The sequence below is a fragment of the Vicugna pacos genome, chromosome X (assembly GCF_048564905.1).
Source record: "Vicugna pacos chromosome X, VicPac4, whole genome shotgun sequence".
Classification (NCBI taxonomy): domain Eukaryota; kingdom Metazoa; phylum Chordata; class Mammalia; order Artiodactyla; family Camelidae; genus Vicugna; species Vicugna pacos.
Window position 1 is genome coordinate 892451 of NC_133023.1, and position 25876 is coordinate 918326.

The 25876-nt window shown below is 51.1% G+C and overlaps 1 long non-coding RNA gene across 1 annotated transcript in view; it reads left to right on the forward strand.

Annotated features, from left to right (window-relative positions):
• Window positions 1-8386: 8386 nt before the first annotated feature.
• The window catches only part of LOC140691780 (uncharacterized), a 59550-nt gene continuing 42060 nt past the window's right edge, over window positions 8387-25876 (forward strand). Inside the window, exon 1 of the long non-coding RNA XR_012067457.1 lies at window positions 8387-8694. This is a non-coding gene — a long non-coding RNA (uncharacterized lncRNA). The remainder of the gene's footprint in view (window positions 8695-25876) is intronic.

Here is a 25876-nt window from a genome sequence, read left to right on the forward strand (position 1 = left end):
CTCTCTGTGTCGATGACCACCCCCATGTGTGTCTCTGTGTGTGACCATAAGACTGTGTCCCTGTCTTGAACCGTGACCACGTGTCTGTCTCCGTCCAAATTCTGCGCTCTGTCCAAGTATAAACAACCTATGGGTTTTAAAAACATACTGAGATATGTCATCTCAGGAAGCATTTCCACCAGTCCTTGAAATTAAAGAATTACCCTAATCTTAATAATGATTGTTTTTTAAAAAAGGTGCTAACATCCCCTTTCCCCTGGTCACCATAAATTTGGGAGTTTGAGTTTTGCAAATGTTAGCCACTATATAAAAAAACAAAAATTTCTTCTGTGGAGCACATGGAACTACATTCAGTATCTTGTAATAAATACCTTTCAATGAAAAAGAATATGGAAATGAATATATGAGCGTATATGCATGACTGGGACACTGTGCGCCAGAGATGGACACATTGTAACTGACTGCACTTCAATTTAAAAAAAAATAAACAAAGTGTAAAAAGAACTGAAGGCGCTAACAGCCACATGGGGCTCACTCTGCCCGGGGCGCCGCCCGGCGTGTTTTTCCGTATCGTGCTGTGTTCATTGTTTTCAGCCTTCTTTTGAAGCAGGCATTCTTTTAATCGTGTTACCGATGGGGAAACTGAGGCTCAGACTGCAAGTGAGCCTCAGACTGACTTCCTCACTTGCCGGACGTGAGCATCAGAGCTGAGCTTTGAGCCTGAGGGATGCTGCAGGTGGGGTCTGGGGTCTGACTGTGGAAGTCACCAGGTTTCTGTGTGGAGGAGAGAATGGCGTGTGGATTGTTTTCAGAGAAATGTCACGATTCTTTGTTTTTTGTTTCTTTTCCTCCAAAGCAAGGGAGCCTGAGCTGAGGGTCTGCATTTGAGGCTGGCTAGCAGAACATAAAGGATGCTTTGTAGGGGACGATCCTGGGGTCTTTAACTGTGCAATTTTTTTAATAGCTGCATACGGATGCTGATGCGTGTCTCTCTGGGGAGGACACTGAGGTTATTCCTGAATTTTTTTTCACTCGTGTTAATAATGCATGGCTGTCCTCACCCACGGGTAGATGGATTCAGTCCTTCGGTAAATGGGTTACGAGTCAGACCCCAGGCTGGGCCCCAGAGAGGGGATGTGTGGTCCCCGGGGAGGATGCAGGGGATGCGACTGTCCATCCCTGGGGCGTATGATAAATTCCATAAACGGTACTGGTCCCCGGAAGCCACCGACAGTGAAACTGGTCTGATCCTACAGTTATTGAGAAATAACTGTAAAAGACTCCTTCCTGACCCAGATCTGGGCATCCAAGGCTCACGGATGTGGACAAACTTGCACCCAGAAACATTGTGCCGGTCGAAGAACCACCCACCTGCGTCCACGTGACGCATGAAAAAGAACAGAACAGCCCCACCTCGGTTTGCATTTCCTCCGTAACTAGCGAAGCTGGGTTTTACGGGCCTCTCGGCCCCGAGCACTTTTTTCCCGGAACGGATCCCCAGTTCCCGGTCTTCGTGTTGGCTTCCGATGGCGGTGTTCGCGTCTCCTGGTTAACGCGAGCTGTGGGAAGACTCCATTCTGCCCTGGTTTTTCAGCCCTTCCGATCTGCGCCTCTGTATGGTGGTTCTGCATTCTTCTTTCTTTCTACTTTCGACTTTTGTTAAATACTTTTCTCTATGATTTATGGATAAGACAGTTTAAACTTCTAAGTGGTAACTATTCCCATGTTATCTTTTTTCATTGTATCTCTTTTAAAAACTGAAGTAGAGTTGATTTGCAATGTTGGGTTAGTCTCTGGTGCACAGCAGAGTGATTCAGTTACACACAAATGTATTCTTTTTTCATATTTTTTCCCATGACAGGCTGTTACAAGGTACTGAATATAGTTCCCTGTGCTCTACAGTTAGAACCTTGCTGTTCATCTATTTTATATACAGTGATGTGTATCTGCAAATCCCAAACTCCTAATTTACCCTCGCCGCCCAGTTTCCCCCCGTTAACCGTAAGTTTGTTTTCTATGTCTGTGAGTCTGTCTCTGTTTTGTAAATAAGTTCACTTGTGGAATATTTTTTTAGATTCGACATATAAATAATATCATATGATATTTGTCTTTCTCTGACTTAGTTCACATCGTATGATCACCTCCAGGTCCGTCCATGTTGCTGCAAATGGCATTATTTCATTCTTTTTTTTTTTTAATGGCTACGTATAGTTCATGCTTCTTGAAATAAATCATAACCTATTATTTGCGTGCTGGTAAAAGGGATCATGCTCGTTCTAAGAGCTTGGGGATACCAGGAGTATTTGTAATGGGTCCTTTCCACCCCGAATGAATGCAGCCTCCTTCATCACCACGGTGTGGCTTGTTTGTGCCTACCCTGGCTCTGGGGTGCAGTGGTCCCCTCGCTCCTGCAGGCTGGGTGGGGCCGCCCGCCCTGCCCACCCCCGACGTCCGCCCTCTGCTCTTTCATCTGCATCGTGTAGAACCTGGGTTACACGCTGTCTCGCTGGGCTGCTCCCTGTCCCGTGCGGGGGCCCAGGTTGCACCAAGAGGAAGCCACACCCTTGGACCACGGCTGCTGCCGGGAGCTGCCCTTCCCCGGGGGCATTTTCAGGCGCAGAGAACAACCCCACCAACCACACCTCCGGGCTGGCAGCCTCCAGATGCCCCACGTCCAGCCCTCGCTCTTCCAGAAACCGTCTGGGAGGCGCTTCCGAATTCTGCCTGGGGGGTGATGGCCTCGGGATGGCAGCAACCATGCATAAATGATTTGCACAAACAATGCGGTTTGTGCTGAGCACCTGGTGTCCCTCTGGGAGGCGGGCATGCTGGTGGGTCCCAGGCAGCAGGTGCCCATGTGACCAGCTCCCAATGCAAACACCAGGCGCCGTCTCCCAGGACCGTCCCTGCCGACAACACTCCACAACTGTCACCACCACCCGGAGCTGGAGGAATTCAGTGCCCCCTGTGTGGCTCCGTGGGGCTGGGACACTAGACACTTGCACCAGGATTTCCCCAGACTCCACACACCTTTCCCTTTGCTGCTTTTGCTCTGTCTCCGTTCGTGGGAGTAAGTCATGACCGTGAGTGAGTTCCCCTGTGTGCGGAGTCCGAATCCTTCCAAATAATTGTAAATCCTAGGTTGGGGGGGTGGGTCTTGGGGACCCCTGATGCAACATCCAAATTCGCATCCAGTTCCCAGACTACATAGGAGCCTGGGTCGGCGGAGGACCTTCCCCAGGTGAGGGGCCAGTGACAGATGGAGGAGACACCTGCTTCTACCTGGACGCGTCCGTGTGCTCTCAGCCCACCTGCCTGGTCCCCAAGCCCGCCGTGTTGACTTCCAGAGAGGCAGACACTTCTGTGACGGCGTAAGTGCTTCTTCAGGTTTTCTCCCCCCTGTTTTTGGACTTTGAAGTCTGCATGTTTCATTCTCTGCTCCTTCGTGCTTTCTGTTTGAAGGACCCCATCCCTGAATAAGCAAGGTTATTTATACCCGGAAATGCTGCGGCATATGGTTTGGGAAAGGAAATCTATTATCGCCGCCCCAGGTTTTGGAATTTACTGTTTTTTTTTTAAATAAGCAGGAAATGAATGATGTTTCAATTTCTGCTAAAATGGAGATTTTGTTACCGCGTCCAAACTCATTCTGCTCGCTTCACGACAGGCTAATACATCAGGAGACGAGGTGTTGGGGCGAGGAATAGTGATTTTATTTGGAAAGCCAAGAAGATGGGGGTCTCATGTCCCAAGAGCCATATTCCCCAAGTCAGCATTCAGGCTCTTTTTATACTAAAAACAGGAGGGGATGTGGTTGGTTGTTGCAAATTTCTTAGTGTGGGAATTCTTTGTTCTTAGAATCCTTTGTTCCTGCAGCCGTCCATGTGGGTTAAGGTCATGGGGCTCTGCAAAACCTCCAACAAGACAAACGTGATTTTCTATTCTGCAATTTGTTATCTTCATGTGAGTGCAAAAGTATTAATACCCCTAAAGGTCAGAGCCTCGAGAATGGGCGCTCTTGTCTATTTCAGGCTCGAGGCAACATCTTTTCACAAAAGATGTAGAACCACCGAGGCATAGCCCAGGAAACAGGGCACAGGGTTAAAGCCAAAGGAACAGATCTAACGTGGACTCAGATTGGTTCTTTTCTATTACAGTTTCATGCAATCACGAGCTTGTGGTGTCCGGGAAGGTCTAAACTCACGGGCAGGTGCGTGTCTGAGACGAATTTCCATTCTGGGTCTTCGGAGGAGGTGCTGACCACTGGGGCTCCTGCAGACAGTGTGAGAACCTCCTGACTCATCAGTCCTGTGGGTGAAACATGGCAATACCAGGACGTACTGGGCTCAGTTGGGGCTTCCCTCCCCCCACCTCCCCCGAAACGTGTCTGCATCTTTATCTCCAGACCCTGTGGATGTGACCTCGCTTGGAAGCAGGGTCTCTGCAGATGAGATTAACTGGACCATCTCAAGGTGGTTTTGTCTCCCTGGATTATCGGGTTGGGGGACACACGGGGTGTGAATCATCTGCAAGCTTGTCTACAGATCTGGTCTAGGTTTCAGAAACATCCACGGACACTCAGAGCAGAAGGAAAGGGATGTTTTTTTTCTTTTTGGCACCAGATGTAATTTACTTAGCGGAAAGAGAATCCTCCGTTCTTGTACCAGCCAGGCGAAGTGGCCCCAATTCGCCTGCCCACTGTCGCCCCTCGTATATAGGAATTGTATGGTTTCTCAGGATTTCTGAGGAGTGGAGTCCATAGGAAGGGACCCCAAGAGTTGACCACAGAGATGTTTGTTCCCCTAAACAGCATCTCCCAGATGGGAAGGGAGAATGTTTTCTTTTGAATTCTGCCTATTGACAGAGCCAAGGGGGATTTCCTGCGAGGAAAACGGGGACTTCGCATCAAAGTGCCCCGAATGAAATGACTTCTCTCCGTTTTTATTTTTTTATTTTTTATAATGAGGGGGAGGTAATTAGGTTTATTTATTTATTTGTATTTGGAGGAGTTACTGGGGATGGAGCCCAGGACCTTGTGCATGCTAAGCATGTGCTCTGCCACTTGAGCTGTACCCCCCGCACCACCCCCACCCCAGTTTCTCTCCTTTTGATGGGGATTTATTACATCAGGTGTTTCCAACATGTGACAGAGGGAGGAAGGTGAGAGGTTTATTTGACATCCTTGCCATCTTGGGGCGATGTCTCTATGGGATGTTCTCAGACGGCGCCCCCCCGGAGATGGGAGAGAGTGATGTCTCCAGGCAGGATGATGCGTCCAGGAGAGGCCACCAGAGCCATGAGCTCTCCTCTGGGGCCGGCTTTGTGCAGAGACCAGCAGTGTCCACTCCGTGTGTCTCCCCTCTTCCTTGCAGGTATTGCTTCTGCTCACGGGGCTGTGATGGTTAAGTCTGTGTCAACTTAATTTTGTGGATCGCTGGGAGGGGCCCAGATAGCTGGGTAAGTGGGATTCTGGGTGTATCTGGGAGGCGTGATTCTGCAAGAGATGCACATCTGAATCAGTGGAAAGAGTGAAGCAGATGGTCCTCCCTGGGGTGGGTGGGCCTGGTCTAATCAGTTGAGGGTCTGAATAGAACCAAAAGATGGAGGGAACATATATGATTGGTATCTACCTATCTAAAATCTCTCTATTTATATATCTAACCACATCTATTTACCTACCTCTGTCATCTGTCTGTATTTATCTACCTTTCTCTACAAATACCATGTATCTAAAATCTGTGTATGTAACTGCATCTAGGCATCTAACTGTATCTATTTTTCTCTATCATTTGTCCCCCTATGTATGTATCTAATTCTATTTCTTTGTCTCTATGTATTATCTCCTTATCCATCTATTTATCTATGATTTATCTGTTACCCACCTGGGTCCTTGGGCCCCTTGCTCTGTGGGAATGGATGAGGCCAGAGGAGGAGTTGAGGGGAGGCTTTGCTGGGACTTGTGCTGCAGCAGGGGGAGTGAGAGCAAGAAACAGGGGCCCTTGGGGGTGCTCGGGGAGGGAGGGGGTGAGCAGGACCCTTAAATGGGGTGAGGGCGGGGGCGGGGCGGGGCGGGCAGGAGGGGCGGCTCACCCCCTTGGTGGTGCCGTGTGCAGGGAGCACACCTGGCACCTGCTTTTGCTCGGAAGTGGCAGCTGCGTTTGGTCTTTTTGTATCTTGTTGTTCATAACCTGCCTCAACTGCGCATGCCTGCAGTTATTTTTAGTCCCTTACCATGTATTTGTGTCCGTTACTGGAGGAGATGCAGCTGCAGGTGCAGCAGGAAAGGGTCCCGGTCCCAGCTTGTCTCATATCTAGCCTCTATCTATCCTTCCTTCCTATGTATGTATGTATGTATGTATCTATCTATCTATCTACCTACCTACCTACCTACCTATTATCTATTATCTATCTGCCTTCTTTCCATCCACTCATCCTATTGGTTCTGTCTCTGGAGAGCCCTAAGGAAGCAGCTGGGGAAGGGGCCGGGGAGGAAAGAGAGGCGTGTGTTGATGGGGGGAGGAAACAGGATGCAGGGCCCATGGGCAGGGGAGTGAGGGGAGCTGGCGGTGCTTTAATTAGTTAATTTAGATTAATTAAGAGAAATTAAAATATAAATATAATATCTTGTTTATACTGATATAAGTATGCACAATTATAACATATAATGGTTACATGATTATATAATTATTCAAAATCATATATAATCTAGATATATAACTATAATTTCATATGATTATAACATGTAAGTAATGTATCTCTATACATTATATATCATATAGTTTATAACTAATAAGTAACATTAATCTATATACATCATATAGTTTATAACTGTATATACTATATATAATCTATACATAATTGCATTATATATTTATATACTTACATATTATATATTATGATTTATATAATTAAAATGATACTAACATATAAAAGTACCTATAATGGGTGCTGTATAACTTAATACATTTATAATTATATATACAATAATGCGTGTATGATGGTCAAGTCGGCTTGTCCACCCAGCAGAAGGCTGTTTTCTGCTTTCAGAAAAGCAGTTCAGTGTTGCAACCTCCCTCCGCATTTGCAGGGGAGCCCCAGGTAGATGCCGCCCTCTCGCCTTTGGGAAGGCAGCCCTGGGACCCCATCCCCGGGCTCGGGTTTGCAGGGCTCGCGTGCCTGGCTTCCTCTGCGTCTCCCCACCAGTGGCCGGTTTGGCCCGAGGACACGTTGTCTGTCTGCATTACGTGCAGTGTCTTCAAAATCTGTCCTTGGGGAGAAGAAGCCAGTCCATTGAATATTTCATCCGGCCTCTAACCACATCCTTGGTCTTGCCAGCTGTACCCCCACTGCTGGGTGGGAGCCTGTGGGGACAGGGGCATTTTCAGCACTTTCCAGTCCGAGGGCACGGGAGGCGGCGGACCCCTGGGTCTCTTCTAACTCTGGGATTCAATACACATCTCCACTGCAGCCTCTTTGCTAAGCCTTGCTGTTCTGGTTTGGTCCTTTCTGGGTGGAAATCAGCATCTTCATCTTCCCAGGGGGTTCCTAGGGGTCAGAGCAAGTCCCTGCCTTCCATGCATAGGAGTGCTGGCCCCAAGGGAGTTGGGGCAGGTGCATTGTGGACTTTGCACCCTCCCAGGGGAGCCCCTAAACTTTTGCCTTTGTCTTGTCACTTTTCCACAAATTTATCACCATTGAAGAAAAAACTGTATATAAGCCCCCAGGTCTAATTGCTTCTTTGAGGTTAAAAACTTTCTTTTGTGTGAGGCCTTGTAAACATCTGAAACAAAACTAGTCTCCAGTTGATCTGGAGGGGGAAAAAAAATCAGTTTAATTCACATGCACCAGGTACAGAACCTAAGAGGGTAGAAGAAAAAATTTTCCCCCATTCCTGCGATGGGTTTGAAGGTCTTGTAAGTGAACGAGGTGTCTCTCAGCGAAACACCTTTTAATAAAGCAGCTTCCTGGGCAAGTGTTTTGTGATAAATAGGTATCAATTTTACTCTTTGTCTCGAGCCTCAAAGAAGTCAGTGGAGGAGAATATTTTGTTGGCTTCAAAGCCTGTGTATTTTTTTTTCTCAGAGTGAACTGAAAACCAACCCAAACCCACTTTGGACATCAATACCTGGTGTTACCAGGGCTCTCCTGCCCCTGAGAAATGCTCTGGGTCAGGACTCTTGGATAAAATAATGAAACCGTCTCCACTGGTCAGCTTTGCAGACCAGAAGCCAACTCCTTGACCCCAGAAGCTCTGTTCCAAAGCTGTTGCTCAAAATGTCTTCCTTGGAAATGACCGCCCCTTCTTCCCACTCCCTCCCTCCCTTCCTTCCTTGTTAGTCCTAACAAGCTTGTCCACACCTGAGTTTATGCTAATGCGGTGGCTCTTGGGGGTGGGGCTGGCGGCCAGAGGAACCAGCACGTGCCCAGAGGGCTGACCTTCTTAGCCACGCCCCCAGCCTCCGGGGAGGGGAGAGGGGCCACGGGCTGAGCAGCCGAGGGTTTAGCCAGTCCTGCCTGATGGAACCTCCATAAAAAAGCCAAAATACGAGGACTCTGAGAGCTTCCGGGGTGGGGAGCATGCCCGCAGGTTGGGAGGGGGCTGCCCCCAAAGTCCATGGAGACTGAAGCCCCCGCACTCGGGACCCTCCTGGACCTCGTCGTCTAGAGATTCACCCCCGTCTTCAGGATGAACCGGTAAGAGAGGCAGGTGTTTCCAAAGTTCTGTGGGGAGGGGGTCGTGGGAACCCTCAGTTTGCAACCGAGCCGGACAGAAGTGTGGGGGACCTGGGGACCCCCCTGGTGCTTGGTGTTGAGTGGGGGCCGTCCTGGGGGCCTGGGCCCTTAGCCCCTGGTGTCTGCACGAACTCGGGGTCGGTCCTATCAGAGTCGAACTGAGTCGCAGGACAGCCAGCTGGTGTCCGACGAGAACTGGGTGTGGAAGACGCACCACTCGGGGTCGGAGTGACTGAGGGCAGGGAGATGGGTTTCCTTTAGCAAGTGCGTTTCTCTTGCTCCTTCAGAGCAAACCCCTCGTCCTGGCTGACTCTCTGCTCTTGCTCTTTTTCTTGTAAGCCTGTCTCCTCCCTGTAGTTGGAGAGAATTCTCTGAAACGCCAATTAGAGCATGTTTGTACCTGCTTAAGGCCCTGCGTGCTTTTCCATGGCTGTTAGAGGGAAAAAACAAATGCCTTCACCTGTCCTGCCTGCCGAGGGGGCGCAGCCGGCGTGAAGGGCGGTCACTGATGGAAGGAGCCCGTTCTGGGGCTGATGGAAATGACGCCCTGCGGCGTGCATCTCGGGGTTTAGACTCTGTGTCCTGTTGCTTCAAGACCTTGAAAATTGTTTCTTACTACTTGGCTTTGACAGAGGAAAAATATTAAAATATTTGGGGACCAATCAATGTGCCTGGCCGGCTAAGAACAAACCCGTTTCATTTTCCAGGGCAGACCCCTCATAGCATCTCTAAATAAATGCCATGAGCCGTTTGCCTCCTTCTCACGACAGTGTGCGTCTCTGAAATTTAATTTCGTGATTTTGGATGCTCATGTGAGTTAGAATGATACCCGTGATTTGCTTTCTTTGCGCCGCAAATTGGTTTCCTGGGGGTGGTTGTCATTAATGACCACAAATCAGGTGGGTTAAAGCCACAGGCATCCATCCTCCCCCGTCCTGGAGGCCAGACGTCTGAGGTCAAGGTGTCCCAGGGCCGTGCTCCCTCCGGAGGCCCCAGGGGAGGGTCCTTCCTGCCTCTTCCAGCTTCTGAGGGCTCCAGGCGTCCATCCCTGGGCTGGTGGTCACCTCCCTCCCGTCTCTGCCTCCGTCTCCACGTGGCGTCTCCTCTGTGTCTGTGTCTCTCCTCTTCTGTCTCTTCTAAGGACACTGTCACTTGATGCAGGGCCACCTCCTCCAGGAGGACCTCCTCTCAGGTCCTTCACTCCATCCCACCTGCAAAGACCCTGTTTCCAAATAAGGTCCCCTTCTGAGGTGCCAAGGCTGGGACTCGAACCTGTCAACTTGGTGGTAGGGGGCACAGTTCCGTCTACAACACGCCCCCCAGGCAGCACCTGATACGCATCTGATTTGGGTGAATTTCCACGGTTCACGGGCTGCGAGGGAGCGAGTACACGCGGGCGTTCTCCGCCCTAAAGCGTCAGGTGCTCCTTGTGAAGGAGCAGCAACTGTTTATGCCTTTTTCCCAGCGCAGGTGAGACCGCCTCCCATTTTAAGTGGCCCATCCCTCACTCAGAACGCTGAGATCAGAGTTGTTTCGGCTAAAAGCGATCACGGGCTCTGCCTTTGAGAATCGCCCCACGGACGCGGGTGCCCTGAACCCACGTGGTCCCCGTGGTCAAGGCTGAGTTAACGCAGGGCATGCAGGACAGAGCTGCTGGCTCAGGCTTGGGGACACTTGGATCCTAGAAGAAAAAAAAAGAAGTGTTTTGTGAGCACGAGGTGCTGGGTGTGTTCCAAGTGTGAGTCTGAGGAATTGAGAACCAGGGGGAGAGTCCTGCAGATTCTCGGCGTCCCTGAGAATTCCGGGACCCGACGGAGTTCACGGACCCGCGTGGCCGCTCAGGCCCCTCGCTTGTCTTCTTGGCTATACGACTCCCTGGGGAGGGTGTCCGTGTTTCCGCAGTTCGTGGACGGTCTGTGTCCCCCCTTCCTACTGTGGGCGTGGGTAGAACTTTGCTCAGCCTCAGAGGAGCCCGGAGGTTAGCTTTTAGCAGACACGGCAAAGCGCCTACTGTGTGCACGGAGCAGCCCTGCTCCGCGCGACACCGGGAAAGGGAGGGATCCACTTTCTTCCCGTCGGAGGAAATCACAACGGGGAGATGTTACCGAGCCTTTTCACTGACAGGGCCCCCGCAAGGCGCACAGAGAGTCCGGGCCTCTGATCGAGCTCTCATCCCCTTTGAAGGAGGAAGTCGTCCCACTTTGTTGTGAAGGCGCGTGCGGGCGGCGGCGGTCCCAGACCTGTGTCTGCGTGTGTGTGTTTGTGTTAATGTGCCCCTGTCTTGGTCTTGCCTCTGTGTGAGTCTCTGCAGTTGTAGGTCTGAGTGTGTCTGTCTGTTCCTGCATCTCAGTGTGTGTCTGTGTTCACTGGTCTGTGTGGGTGCGTGTCGGTCATGCACCTGCGTGCCTGCGTTTATATGCCAGTGTGGCTCTGTGTCCATGTACGTACCACGGGCTCACCGGAGGCAGCTGCTCCTTTTTTTAAATTTTTCTTTTATTGACGTCTAGTCAGTTACAATGTTGCATCAATCTGGTGCACAGCACAGTGCTGCAGTCACACATACACATACGTATATTCCTTCTCAGATTCTTTCATTAAAGACTATCACAAGGTTTTGGATATAGTTCCCTGTGCTGTACAGGAGGGCCTCCTTGATTGATCTATTTTACAGGGAGGCCGCCTCCTCTCACAGCCCCCAGGCCCCCAGCCCCCCAGCCCCGCCCCGCGGCCCTGTTGTCCGGGCCGGTCCCGTCTCTGCCACCAGGGAGGTCGATGCCAACAAGCCTGATTTAGGGGCAGTTATGCATTTCATCCAGAATGTAGCCCGCTGGCTGTTTCCTACGGGGCGCGGTGCTCATATTTCAGCATGTGTGATCACACCCGTGGCCGGGGTTGGGGCGGGGCTGGAGCAGACACAGATTAATTCGGATGTGACAGAAGCAAAACGGGCTCCCCTCCTCAGAGAACCAGATGCTCCTACACAGAGCCCACCGGTCCGCGGCAGTGATGCAGGGAAAACAGCCGCGGGGGCGGGGGCGGGAGGACCAGCCGTGGCCGCAGCCCCGGGGAGGATTTACGAGGCCATAAAGCCACCGAGGGCCTCGCACTTTGCATGTTGTTTTTTATGGCACTGCGGCTGCTCTCGTCCGGGAAGAATTTATGCTCGTGAGTGAGCATCAAGAGTATCATAATCTGGAGACGGTGCCGGTTTCCAAAAGGACTTTTATTCTCTTGGTTAATAGACCTGGGTCTGAAAGCACGTTGGGATCCTGAACTAAAACAGCATCCGTGCACGGGTTCTAAACACCAGATTCCCCCCCCTTTTTTTTTTTTTGACAAAAAGGCCTCGTTGATCCAGTGCATCTTGCCAGGTAATGAAATAAAACCTGAACACGTTTTATGGAAACCTGAAACCTGCAGGTCTTGATTGAAAATGTCTACGATCCTAAAAGCTGGAGTGGAAGGATGTATCCGGCCACTGCTGTGATGGACCGTTTCTGGGGGGCTCGGGGCGCACAGTCAGAGGGTTGCACTTTTTGCAATAATGACTCATGGGATAAATATTTTATTTTTATTTTACTTTTGGCTCCTTGTGGGTGGACGAGGGTTGTTATCCGTGAGTGACAGCTCGATTAGTAGCTAGAAGCTGGTTCTGCTACACATTAGGTCATTGTGGTTTATCTATTTTATATCTATTTTATACGTTCTTCTGTCATTTCCCTGAAAGAAGGGTCTCTCGGTCAGAACCCAGAGCTCATTTGCTCCGTGGAACCCAGGGAAAAGCTCTAATTCTGAGGGCGTTCACTTTGACTCAAGGCGATGTTCGGAGGCGTGTTTTTTTTTAAACTCCGGGAAATGATTGCCTGAGTTTGACTCTATGGCCAATATCCATCGATTCTCATTTAAATTGACTTTAGCTTCTAATGACTTTGAAGAGAAAAAGGTTCATTCCTGTATGTAGAGGGCAGAAAAGTACCCTTGTCCGCGCAATAAACTGGGTAACGTGGTCTCCTGTGGAGCGTGCAGAACTCAGGCTTGTCAGCAGAGAACCTGGGTGTCCGGGGAGCAGACCTCCCAGCACAGTGAGGCCGGCCAGCCCCATTTCTTCTCAGTACTTTTAGTAACCTGTGGCGACAGAGAAAACCTGCAGGGAGAATTGCAAAAAAAAAGAACCCAGAAAACAAAAAGCGCAAAAGGAACCAGAGTAGGATGATTGTGAAAACTCTCAGCCTCTCCAGATGGTGGAAGACGGCGAAATTCAGAGATGGCTGCGGAAACCACACAAGTGGCTGAGAGTCGGGCAGAAAGACTTTTGGATGAAACTTCAGAGATTATAAAGAGGTCCACGGGGGATGTAGGTACCGGGAGGTCCTCAGAGAGAGGCAGGGTGGTCTCCTCCGATCCCTCCACCCAACCTGGACCTGGAGGGGACTATACCACGCGAGAGAAGTCAGTCCGAGAAAGACAAATACTCTGTTACTACTTATATGCGGAATCTAGAAAAAAACACAACAAACTGACGTGGCATGGTGTGGGTGGGCCGCATCTAATCAGTTGATGGCCATAAGGTCGTGGTGGGGACACCTAAACTCCCCCAAGGAAGAACGAATTCCACCCACTGTCTTCAGGCTCACAGTACAGCATCACCTCTTTCCTGGGTCTCCAGTTTTCCAGGCTCCCCGGCAAATTTTGAACTTGCCATGCTTCGTAATCTCATGACAGAATCAGTTCCTTAAAATCAGTCTCTCTGTCTGTCTCTCCCTCTCCCTCCAAACATCCTCTTGGTTCTGATTCTCCAGAGACCCTAATATGCCCTCCTAGGTACCTCGGGGGTCTGGCTGAGTTGCCTGAGGCCTTCCTTACCTAAATAACCCAGTGGTGAGTGAGCAAGGCCGAGTGGGTGGTGTGGGTGTTAATGTTTGGAATCGTACTGGGCACAAGGGAGATTATTTGGATACAAGAATGAACAGGGCAAGGATAAGATATGAGCTGCTACCAGGGCAGCAGCTGCAGGGTCTGGGTACCTGGTGGGGGGCGAGGGGATGGCCACCCTTCCCGCAGCGTGTCGGAAGGTCCCTACCTGCATCACGCAGCTCAGTGGGTCTCGACTGCCCCAAAGCCGTAAGTATGCACACGTGTGGAAGCAGGTTGGCGCCAGGCCAGGAGGGTGAGCAGAGGGTTTGAGATGGGCTTTTTTTTTTAATGATCATACTCCGCTTAGAGTGATTGCAAAATATGGGCTTCATTCCCCGTGTTGTACAATGCATCCTTGTAGCTTATTTATTTTATACATAGTAGTTTAGACCTCTGACTCCCCTCCCTCTATCGTAGCCCTCCCCCTTCCCTCCTCCCACTGGTGACCACTAGCTTGTTCTCTGCATCTGTGAGTCTGCTTCTGTTTTGTTACATTCACTCACTTGTTGTCTTTTTTAGGTTCCACATATAAGTGACATCATATGATAGTTTTCTTTCTCTGTCTGACTTAACTTCACTTAGAATGACATTCTCCAGGTCCATCCATGTTGCTGCAAATGGCATTATTTTGTTCTTTTTCATGGCTGAGTAGTATTCCATTGTAGAAATATACCACATCTTTATCCCGTCATCTGTCATTGAACATTTAGGTTGCTCCCATATCTTGGCTGTTGTAAATAGTGCTGCTGTGAACTGGGGTGCATGCATCTTTTTGAATTAGAGTTTTCACCTTTTCCAGACATACATGCCCAGGAGTGGGATTGCTGGATCGTATGGTTAGCTTTTTCTTTCTTGGTTGAATTAATGACGGAGGCTTGAAGGCTAAAATGAGCACCTTTTTCTATGCACCGTCTCCTAACTTTTTTTGTGGGGGGAGGGTTTCCATGAAACGTTCTGCCTTCTCGGTGCATTCTTTGTCATCCTTCCCTTCCTCTGTCCTCCCCTCTGTCTCCTCCCTTCCCTCCCCCCCCCCTCCTTCCCCCTCCTCCTCATTCTCCTCTTCCCCTCCTTTCTGGAATCCCCATCATCTCCTCCAATGTCCACTCTTACGACCTGGAGTCTCCAATGTTCTGGATTTCCTGGAACTGCGTCTGCATCTGTCTCTCTGCAGTTCTGCCCCTGATCCCAAAGGGCAGAGGCTATAGTTCGTAAAGGACCCGGACGTCACCAGTGCCGGGTGCTCCTGTGGTGCCTGGGTCTCTGCTCTGTGGTTGCTACTGGGCAACGTACAAGCTGTTGTCTCATTTTAGGTTCTTAGTTAAGCCTCCTTGAGAGAGAGGGGAGAGAATCAATGTAGATGGATAGATGAGTAAACAGGTGGGTAGACAGACAGGTAGACAGGTAGGTAGGTAGGTAGATAGGTAGGTACATAGGTAGACAGGTAAGTAGATAGGTAGGTAGGTTGGTAGACTGGTAGATAGGTATGTTGGTAGACAGGTAAGTGGGTAGACAGGTAGGTAGATAAGCAGGTAGACAGGTAGGTAGACAGGTCAACAGATAGGTAGACAGGTAGGTTGGTAGACAGGTAGGTGGACAGGTAGGTAAGTGGGTAGATAAGCAGGTAGACAGTTGGTGGACAGGTCGGCAGAGAGGATACAAACACATGAAACTGGACAGCGTGCTGTAGACTTTCCCCTCCGTCCCCTTCTTCTGAGGAGCATTTGGCTTTGTTCCGGGCAGCAGAGGCGGCATCACGCTGACCTTGAGGACGCCCGGCTTGGTTTCTCCGGGGTGGATGGGTTTCTGTTTATCCCTTCGTCCTGGGACACCCTCCGTAGTCCCAGGTCGTGGTCCTTACCCCTCAGGTGTGGTCCTGCTCCACGGTAGCTCTCCAATGTTGGTCCTGACCCCCCAGCGGGCGGGAAAAGAACTCCAAGCTCTGTCCCAGACGCGGGCGGCTCCAGAAATACCCAGTTCTGTCTTGCAGACTTCCAGCTACCCGGTCCCCCGGGGTCTTTGGAGCTGTGTCCCCGCACCCCACCCCCATCCCTCAGGTGCAGTGGCGAGTCAGTCACGGTGCAAGGGTATTTTTCTGCAGACGCTGCTGTTCCACTGTCCTTACTGTCCCATTTGCTTCCTCAATTTCCACCCACGGGGATGCTCTCCAATCTGACCACTCACCCGTCGGCGCAGCATGGGGAGGGCTGCGCTCAGAGAGCCAGCTGGACGGATGTGAGTCTCGCCCGTGTGGTCCTGTCCCCCCGACAACATTCCCCTCCAGCCTCCGCCTCCGCACGGTTACAGCCCTGTGCGTTCCCTGCAATCTTCTCTATTTTACCCAAAGTACCTCGCTGTTTTTCGCACGAGATTTCATCTCTCAGAGGCAACTACGCCATCCCTGGTGTCCTGACATTGACAGACACGCTTTTATTTCCCCCGTTGTAGCTGGCACTTATTTTAGTTTGGCAGAGGACAGATACCAAAATACAGTAACCGCCAGAGCGTCTTTTATTTGCTGTCCCTCAGCGTTTGTTGGATGGAAATTTAGACACTGGGAATTTTCACAGAAGAATATACTCACAGCAAAATCACCTAAGCAAGCATAGTGTGGGCTCTTTTTAAAAGATTCAAATAATAATAATTTTTGTTCCCGTTGTCCTGAGCTATGATGGACGGTCGGCACTGTAAGGGTGTCAGGTGCACGGCAGAATGGCTGGCCCCGTCATGGAATGGTGACCAGGGTAAGTTTAGGGACCATCCATCCTGCCGTATAAACACAACAGTGAAGAAATAAGGGAAAGGATTCTTTTCCTTGTGATGAGAACGCTTAGGATTTACCGACTTAACGGCTTTCATGTATAACGTGCAGCAGGGTTAACCGTCTGTATCGTGTTTCGTCCCCACTAACTCCTCTCATCACTGGACGTGGGGACCCTTGACAACCGCCATCCAAGCCTCCTCCTCTGCTGACCGTCGGCCTGATCTTTCTCCTCGATGGCACTCTTCCTGTAGGTCTGCTGACCTTTTCCCTTGGCCGTCGGAGTGACACGTCTTCCAGAGGGTTGGGATTTGCACAGGATGATGTACCAGGGGCAGCCATGGCCCTGCCTGAGTCCCTGAGGCTTCCTGAGACGCCGTCTGCTCATAGTTCCCAGTGGGGCGGTGGGCACCGCGTCCCCCTGACCGGTTCACGCCCTGGTTGAGGGGCGTGCGTGCTGAACCGAGAGTCAGGGGCCTGATAGCATTGCCTGAACGCCCCCAAGGGGCGGCAGCGTGAGACTGAAGGGCGCTGCTTCCTTCTCCTGCAGGAGGAAGATTCTGGGCGTGTTCCAGAAGCCCCCAGCGGGACTGGTGAGGCCCCAGCTGCCCACAGGGGCAGCCCCACTCCCTACTCCACTGACGTAATAAGAAATCTGTGTCTAGTCTCTGCCCCTGTTTCCTGGCACGCAGCTCCCCCGGCCCTTCGACTCTCCAAAGTGATAACGTCTTTTGTGCGCTGACCCGTGGCTCCCAGGTGACCTCGGGCTGGAGCTGGTTGCCATGGAGACCAAGCCTGCATAGAGCGTTGGGACTTTCAGCCCAAACCCCTGACCTCCCGGGAGGGGAGAGGGGTTGGAGGCTGACTTCAGTCCCCAAAGGCCAGTGATTTCATCAATCGTGTCTGCAGGACTGTGGACAAAAAATTATCACCTGCCACTTCAGCAGCCATTAAGCCATCAGCCACTGCAGCCGCCCGGATGGTGCCCTGTGTGTGGACGCAGGTCAGAGAAAAATAGGACCCTGGTCCTAGAGAGTTAAGGTTCACATCAAAGGATTGATTTCAATGAGCCCAGACTCTTGGATCTTCCCACACATAGAAAAGGACTAAATTCATTAACTTGACAGGTCTGCCTTTAAAAAAAAAATTATAGTTGCTTTACAGTGTTGTGTTAATTTCTGGTGTACAGCAGAGTGATTCAGTTATACATATAGATACATACTCCTCTTCATCTTCTTTTCCATTACAGGTTGTTAAAATATATTGACTATCGTTCCCTGTGCTGTGCAGTAGGACCTCGTTGTTTTTCTATTTTATATGTAGTCGTGTGTATCTGCTAATCTGGAACTCCCAATTCATCCGTCCCCTTTTCCCTCTTTGGTAACCATAGGTTTGTTTTCCATGTCTGTCAGTCTGTGTCTGTTTTGTAAATTAGATCATTTGTATCAGTTTTTTTAGATTCCACCCATAAGTGATACCATGTGATATTTGTCTTTCTTTGTCTGACTGACTTCGCTCAGTATGACCATCTCTAGGTCCATCCATGTGGCTGCAAATGGCATTATTTCACTTTTTTTTATGGCTGAGTCGTAGCTTTTATGTGGCTCACGGGGTAGGAAGGGATAAATTGGGAGATTGAGATTTGCAGACGTTAGCTACCATATATAAAATAAATAAACAACAAGTTCATACTGTACAGCACGGGGAACTATATTCAATCTCCTGCAGTAACTTATGGTGAAAAAAAACATGAAAATGAATATATGCGTGTTCCTGTATGACTGAAGCACTGTGCTATGCACCAGAAATTGACACAGCGTTGTAAACTGACTTCAATAAAAAGATGGTAAAAAATGTGCATTAAAACTTTTTAAAAATATGTACGGATTTAAACATTTTTTATTGAATGAGAGATTCTTTAATTTCTCTAGTGGTCTCTCTCTCCTCAAACCCTCCTGGTGCCTTTCGCGATTGCAGGAGACAGATTCAACCACGTAAGCATCTCTCCATATGTGTGTGCCTTTCAAGTCACCAAGGACCGCCCACAGGATGGTCAAATGCTGAGGCCAAAGGAAACTGACCAGTGGCCCAATGGGCCAAATCTGCCTGGTTTGATGAAAGCATTGATCTGACGTCTGGTGACACAAGTCACCTGGGTCTGCTACACCAGAAGGCAACTCCCTTGTTGTCCGTTGAGTTTCCTCCGTCTCCCAGTCCTCGCCTGACCCAGGGCCCCAAAATGCCTGATCTCCCCAGCAGTCCTGGAGTGGCTTCGCGCAATCTAGCATCTCCATGCTTACTTGCCTGACTTACAAAATTCCTTTAAAAAACAGAAGATCAAGGTGGGAGGGTGTAGCTCAGAGGTAGAGCACATGCCTAGCATGCGTGAGGTCTGGGGTTCCATCCCCAGCATCTCTGCCCCGAAAGATAAATAACCAATGGATTAAATCAACCAACAACGACCTCTCCCCATTAAAAAAAAAATTTCTTAAGTCACAGAATCAAAGAGGCTCTTTGCATTCGGGCGGGCGTCAGAAGAGCAGCTAAGAACAGCGTGTTCCCGTTTGTCAGGGCGGCCAAGGAGATTTCAGCAGGTTTTGCCGACTGGAGACAAGTCGGTGTTACTCAGTGATCCAGAAAATCTCCTTTCCCGTCAGGATGTGTCTCCAGGAAGAACGAAACGAAACGGAAAAAGGGAACTGTGGAGGGAGCCTCCTGATGCTAATTCTTTTGCGTCAGGGAACGTTTTGCAACACGGGGAATGTTGCAAAAGCCACACAGGGTGCAAGTTACCCAGCTGGGGACACGTTCCTCTCGGGGAGAAGAGCACAGATACAGACGTTCATTCCTGGACGCCGCCCGGCGGCACTGGTCCTTCTGGAGAACGTAGACGCGGAGGATTTCCCAGGTGGACGGGGCCTGGGGCATCTCACAGCCCAGGGAACCCACCCCCGGACACCACAGCTGGGAGTGTGGCTTGAATTGGTGTGTCCCCTCCTCCCTGGGCTGTGCCAGTGAAGGCCCAGACGGAGGTGGTGCTTCTGGAAGCTGAGAACCACCAAGGATCTCTGCTGGGCCCCCCGAAGCTGGCAGAGAAGCATGCAATAGGTTCTCCCCAGGGGCCTCCAAGAGAACCCCCCACTTTGGGCTCCCTGGATTTCAGAAATTCTGGCCTCCAGCATGGACAGAGACGGAATCTCTGTTATTTGGAGCCTCCGTCATTTATGGCCGTTCGTTACGGCCGCCCGAGGGGACTAATTCAGGACCCATTGGAGGCGAGCTGTGAACGCTGTGATTTTAAGGGCGGAGATCGGCGGCCACCTGGAGGCCCTACAGAGAGAGCGGGTGAGCCTTCGAGGCTTGCTTGGAAGGGAAAAGACGGCTTGGTGCCTGTCAGCCAAGGGGGGCTGACATGGGGTTCTAGGAGGGGAGCTGCCCAAATGAAAAAATGCACGAGGGGTCGCAATACTGCCAGACAGACTTCAGCCGGAGACACCACGGGGCTGATAACACTTTATTGCATTGCCTCAAGGAGGTGCGCGCCCACAACGCCCCTGTCCTGCTTTCATCTTTGCTCTGCCAGCACACGCGCGGTGTGAGCTTCTTTGTTCGTTAGGCTCACAGAATATCTCTAGCACATGCGTCCTTCTATTTACTTTGTTGTAAATCTTATGTAATTGATACATGCGTACAGGCATCATTTACTGCATGCTGCAGACATGCTCTGATCGTGGCCTTGGGACCCGCGGCCTCAGCTCACCTCAGGGCCAGCTCACAGGGCCCCTCGTGTGGAAACTGTTGGCCGCAGAGGGACATTGGTGCTGTGAGTGCTTGGGGGCAGAAGAGGTTGCCGTTTAGTGAGTATGGATGGCAACGTACCAGCTCGTCCGGTTTACATAATGATCCCTTGTTCGCTCAGAAACAATTGTTGAAGACTCGCACACGTAGTGAACAATCTCATGGTTGCCGGGGAGAGGGGGTGGGAAGTTTGAGATTTGCAAATTTTAGCCACTGTATATAAAAATAGACTTTAAAAAACTTTCTTCTGTGCAGCACAGGGAACTAGGTTCAGTATCTTGAAATAAACTTGAATGAAAAAAAAAAAAGAAAATGAATATATGTATGGATATGCATGACTGGGACATGGTGCTGTGCAACAGAAATGGACACATTGTGGGTGATGGTACTTCAATTAAAAAAAGATAATTTTTTAAAAATTTGTTAATAATGACCATGATAATCTTGCCGTTTGTGCTGGATCTTTAATTACGCGGGGAACCATTTAAAAGGCCACCTTGGACGGAAACGCTGGCTGCGCTGGAGGACCTGGGACGCTCAGCACATCTCTGCACGTGAACGCGTTTAACCTCCTCCCCGTCTCAAGGGCGTTGCCATCACCCTGTCGAGCAGCGGGCGTCCGCTGGAAACCCGCCAGCGCCCACGGACGCACTTCCAGCCTGCGAAGCCGGGGAGCCGGTTAGCATAATGAAGAAAGCCGTGGCTGACAGTTCAATTTCGAACCCTGCAAAGGTGCCTGCGTGATTTATGGAAACAATTCCATGGTGCGCCGGGGAGGCCTTCCGCGCGGACGGAAGGGATCATGATGCAGGCGGGGTGGTGGCTGTGAGGCGGGGTTGGATCTACACAGACGATCGGGCGCCTTGCTTCACCAAGGGTTGTTTTATTTTTATTTTTATTTTTATTTTGTTCTTTTGTCTCTCTTTGATGGAGCAATGTATTTTGCCTTCACAGAATGAGGTCAATATTTTCTAAAGGATACAATTTCCCTCCCCCCTCCCCATCTTTACAATCAATTTAAAGCCTTGATAAGTGGCCATAAGGCGCAGAAGTGAACGGGACACACCATCATCCACAGACGGGCTCATAAAATTGGGGGAACACGTCCTGCTTCCAGATCGAAGCTTGCGTCGTGAGACCGTGAGGCTGTGTCCGAGTCCGGATCCTGGAGTTCGCCTCCCCGTGCATGCTGGCTCCGGAGGGACACTCGCCCTGCCTGCAGGAGCCGTAAAAGGTCCCACGTTGCTAACCGGCCCCGTCTCTGCTTTGGTGGCCTCGGAGCGGTTAACCGTGTCAACATGCAGGGCGTGCCGTCCACCAGGGAGGCTCACCCGAGCCTCGGGGTCCAGGCTTTTTCTTGCGATTGGTTACGTAGAAACAGTGGTCCACCCGCAGAGCTGACCTCGCCCTCCCATCCCACCAGAGGTGCAGGTGAGACCCCGTGCCCCACGGCGCCCACCGTGCATCGCTCTGTAGCCAGTGTGAGCTACACTGGAGTGAGCCAAGGTCTGGGCCGTCCCCATGGCCCCGGGGGGACCTTCCACGAGGTGGGGGCCAAGGCCAGAGCTTCCCTTGGGCAAAGCCATTTCTTTCCTGCAGGCCGCTCTTGCACACGCTTTCCTGAGCCCCGTTCTGCAGAATACTCTCCATCCTGGACAGAAAGCTCCCGGGGACGTCCTCCAAACCGACCCTCCCTGGTGTGCAAGGCAGAGTGGCCCCGGCAGACCCCACCGCTAGACCGTGCACAGTTTGGAGTGTGTTCTGGGTTGAATTTTATGTCACCCCATAAAGGATATGTGCACGTCCTAAACCTCCGGACCTCAGACTGTGGCTTCATTTGGAAACAGGGTCATTGCAGACGGAGTTCATTTAAGACAAGGTCCCACTAGAGTAGGTGAGGGGCCAAGCGTAATCCGACAGGCGTCCGTATAAAAGGGGGGAATTTGGACACAGACATAAACCCAGAGGAGAATGGGGGTGACTATGGAGGGAGAAACTGGGGTGATATGTCTACAAATTAAGGATCTCCAAGGGTTGCCTTGGGCCACCATGACCTGGACCCGGCTGACACTTTAATTCTTTTAGGGGGTAGTGGATCAATAGGTCTATGTATTTATTATTAGTTTGTTTTTTTTTTAATGGAGGCGCTGGGGATTGACTCCAGGACACTGTGCATGTTAAGTATGTGCTCTGCCCCTCAGCTCTACCCACCGCCCGGCTGCCACTTTAATTTCAGACTTCTGGTCTCCAGAGCGGTGAGGCCATGGACGTCCTGTTGTCCTGAACCCCACAGTGTGCAGGTCATCATCACAGCAGCCCTAGGACGCTGATACGATGTTGGCGCGAATCTGTGTGTCCACCATTGAAAGCTGGGTGGCCAGACGTCCCCCAGGCTGGGCAAATTTGCCTACAGAGCGTGAGCCATGGGCACTAACTACTGTTCTGTGGGACCGAGAAATCCTGGGCTCCTGACGCCCCATCCCTGCTGGGAGGGAGCCGTCCCGTACACGCAGCTGTAACGGGAAAATGCGGCAGGGTAGGGTCCCCACTCCCTCCCACGGGTACCGACCATCCGAGTCATCTGATGTGCCGGTGAGTCAGAACCTCAAAGCGGTGTACGTGGGTTCAGGGGAGGACCCCGTGGACTTTGAGTATTAATTTATATGTAGTGAGGCTGTCCGTTCCCCAGTGAGTCCGTGCTTCCACAGGTGGTGGAACTGTCCCCAGACAGAGTCCTCTCTGTGACCGCCCAGAGGCGCCCTTTCTGGCTCTTACCAGGAGGCAGAGGGGGCGCTGGAAATTCCTGGAGTTCTTCCAGGAGGCGGTGTCTCTGCATCGCAAAACGCCATCGTGTTGCGGGTGACCAGACACAGAAGCGTCCCATCCCGGTGCTGGCCCTGGCCTGCCGTTGTCACCGGATGGGAGTCAAATGCCACCCCCGGAGAGACCGACTGTTAATTAAGACTGAGCAGTCAGAAGGTCACCGTGTAAACGCTCGTGACGTTGGGGAAGCAGCAGAGGCGTTTCCGAGAGAGGGAGGCGGCGTCTGTGCGTGTGGCCCTGCGCTGGCATGCGCGTGGTCAGAGGAACCCCCGGGGGACTCAGAGTCAGGCTGATGCCAGGAGGGGCTGCGGCCGGGACCCTGGTGTCGCCAGACACGGCAGTGCGGCTCCCGCCAGCCGCAGGCCTGCTGGACTTGCCTGAGCAGTGGGGGGCCCGGCCCGGCGGCCAGGCCCTGCGGGAAGGTGCGCACCTGTCCCTGTCCCACGGGGGTGGGGGGACAGCCACCCCCGCCTGCCGGGCAGCTGCTCCCACGCACAGCTCCCGCAAGGCTGTGCCAGCGCGGGCGTTACGGCTCCGGAGGACCCGTTCCCTGAGCCGGTGCTTCCCGAGGCTTTTAGGAGCCTTTGACCTAAGACGCATCCAACTTACGAATCCACATGTGTGCGCGTGCGAGGTCGCGGGCAGGTGTGAAAACCAGCCGTGCGCGCCGTCAGAAGTGCTCGCCGTGACTTACTGATCTGCAAGAGGGGAGATGCAGAACGGGTTTTCAGGACCTTCATTGCACAGGGTTTTGTTTGTTTGTTTAAAACAAAGGTGTTTCTGTTTTGTGCACCACGTTTCTTTACTGACAGTGCAAGGAGAAAAGTGAAGGAGGGCTGATAAAAAGAAAGCAGACGGGGAGAATCTGGGGAACACGTGTCTTCTCGAGATAAGCGCTCTGTCCTCGCCCTCGGAGCGCAGGGGCTGTCAGCTTCATCCGCGTCTGAACGAAGACAGCTCGCCGGGCGGCTCAGTCACTGAAATCCCGGAGATCTTCATTCTTCCTTGGTGTTTGCAGGAAAAAAAAAAAAAAGTCAGTCCATCTCATTCCTTTTCCCCAAACTATCGCCCAGGAATAAGTCTCGATCCATAATCTGTGCGTCATGAGAGCCTGTGAGGACTGGGCGTGGGGGGACGTCAGTCTCACTTAATGTCCTTATTTCATCTTTTTCTTTTTTAATTGACGGACAGTTACAGTGTGTCTTCTCTGTGCACAGCACAATGTCCCAGTTATGCATATACGTACATACATTTGTTTTCTTTCATTTTTTCCCCTTATTTCATTTTACTTGCAGTGGAAGCCAGTCTTAGCTGTGTGACGCGAAAGGTCGGCCTGGATGCTTCAAATACTGTCATGATGGGTCCCGTTCCAGACCACAGCAACCGAGTGTCACATGCAGGGACATTATCAAAGTTCCGTTTACTCTAGACGGTCGTCTCGTAAATGTGCAAGAGCATTATGCCCCCCCCAAAATCCCCCAAAACCAATGCACCTGCTTTAAGTAAAAAAATACTTTGTGGCTCAAAATTGCTAACCATCCTCTGAGCTTTCAGCGAGTCGTAGGAGTAATGTCCAAGGTGCCTGATGACAGAGCATTGTAACAGACACAATCACGCTGAAACAGTTTGAGGTACTGGGAGAATTGCCGACATGGAACCCAGAAACCCAAAGTGAGCAGGTGCTGTTGGGAAAATGGCACGGATACACCTCCTGGATGCAGGGCTGCCCCAAACCTTCAATTTGTCAAAAAAAAAAGCAATAAATGAAGCATGATAGAATGATTGCACCCAGCTTTTTTTTTTTTTTAAAGTTGAACGCAAAGTGCAACTTTGTTTTCAAGTTGCACACAACTTGAAAGTTACCTACCATGCACGAGGTCCTGGCTTCAACTCCAAGAACCTCGCCCATTTAAAAAATAAATAAGTGGAATTGCACCCTGTGTGTCCTTCTGTGTCTGCCTTCTCTCACAGAGCATCCTGTGTTCAGGGCCCACCCGCTCCTTTTCCTGGCTAAGTAATATTCCCCATCCATGTAGACAGACCCCATTGTGCTCATCCATCCATCACTTGATGGACATTTGGGTTGCCTCAACCTTTTGACAGTTGGGACTACTGGCTGCTGTGAATGTTTGCTTACATATCTTTGTTCAAACCCTGATTTTTTCTTCTTTGGGGCATATACATATATCCTGGAGTAAAATTGCCTGCTTTCAAAACTAGGTAGTCAAGGACAGGCCAAGCAGTTTGCACATCGTCGCACCCTTTTCCATTCACACTAGTGGTTGTGCACGAGTCCCACTTCTCTCCAGACCCTGGTCAACTTGCTATTTTCCGTTTTGGGGCCTATGGCATCCTAGTGGGCATGGAGATTACACACTGTACGTGGTGCGGCATTGCTGACCAGCTTCCTGCGTTTCTAACACACTGTTCGGGATGTAGCGGGGACAGGCGGTCCACTTCATTTGTCAGATTCTGGGCACAGCTCTTTTCCCCGGAGTTGGCCCTGCACACCCCTCTCCTCCCCATGTATTTGGGACACTCATCAACTCTTGCATTCATGACCACTTCCTCCATGATCTGCCCTCTGGGGACCCACTGGGGTGTCTGCAGGAGATGCACCCTCCCTCGCATGGATGGTTTATCACATGCTTTGATTTCCAGTCGCCCGGCAGGAGAGACGGCTCCGATGGCACCAGCCTTCACTAAGGTTCAAACCCTTAACGACAGCGTGAAGGGGGGGCCTCTCCCTGGGGGACGTGTGTTTAAGAAGCTAATTCCACGAGACGGCAGTGCCTTCCTACGGCATTCATTCCATCGTGGTGGAATTGGGGGCACCTGAGTCCAGAGGGT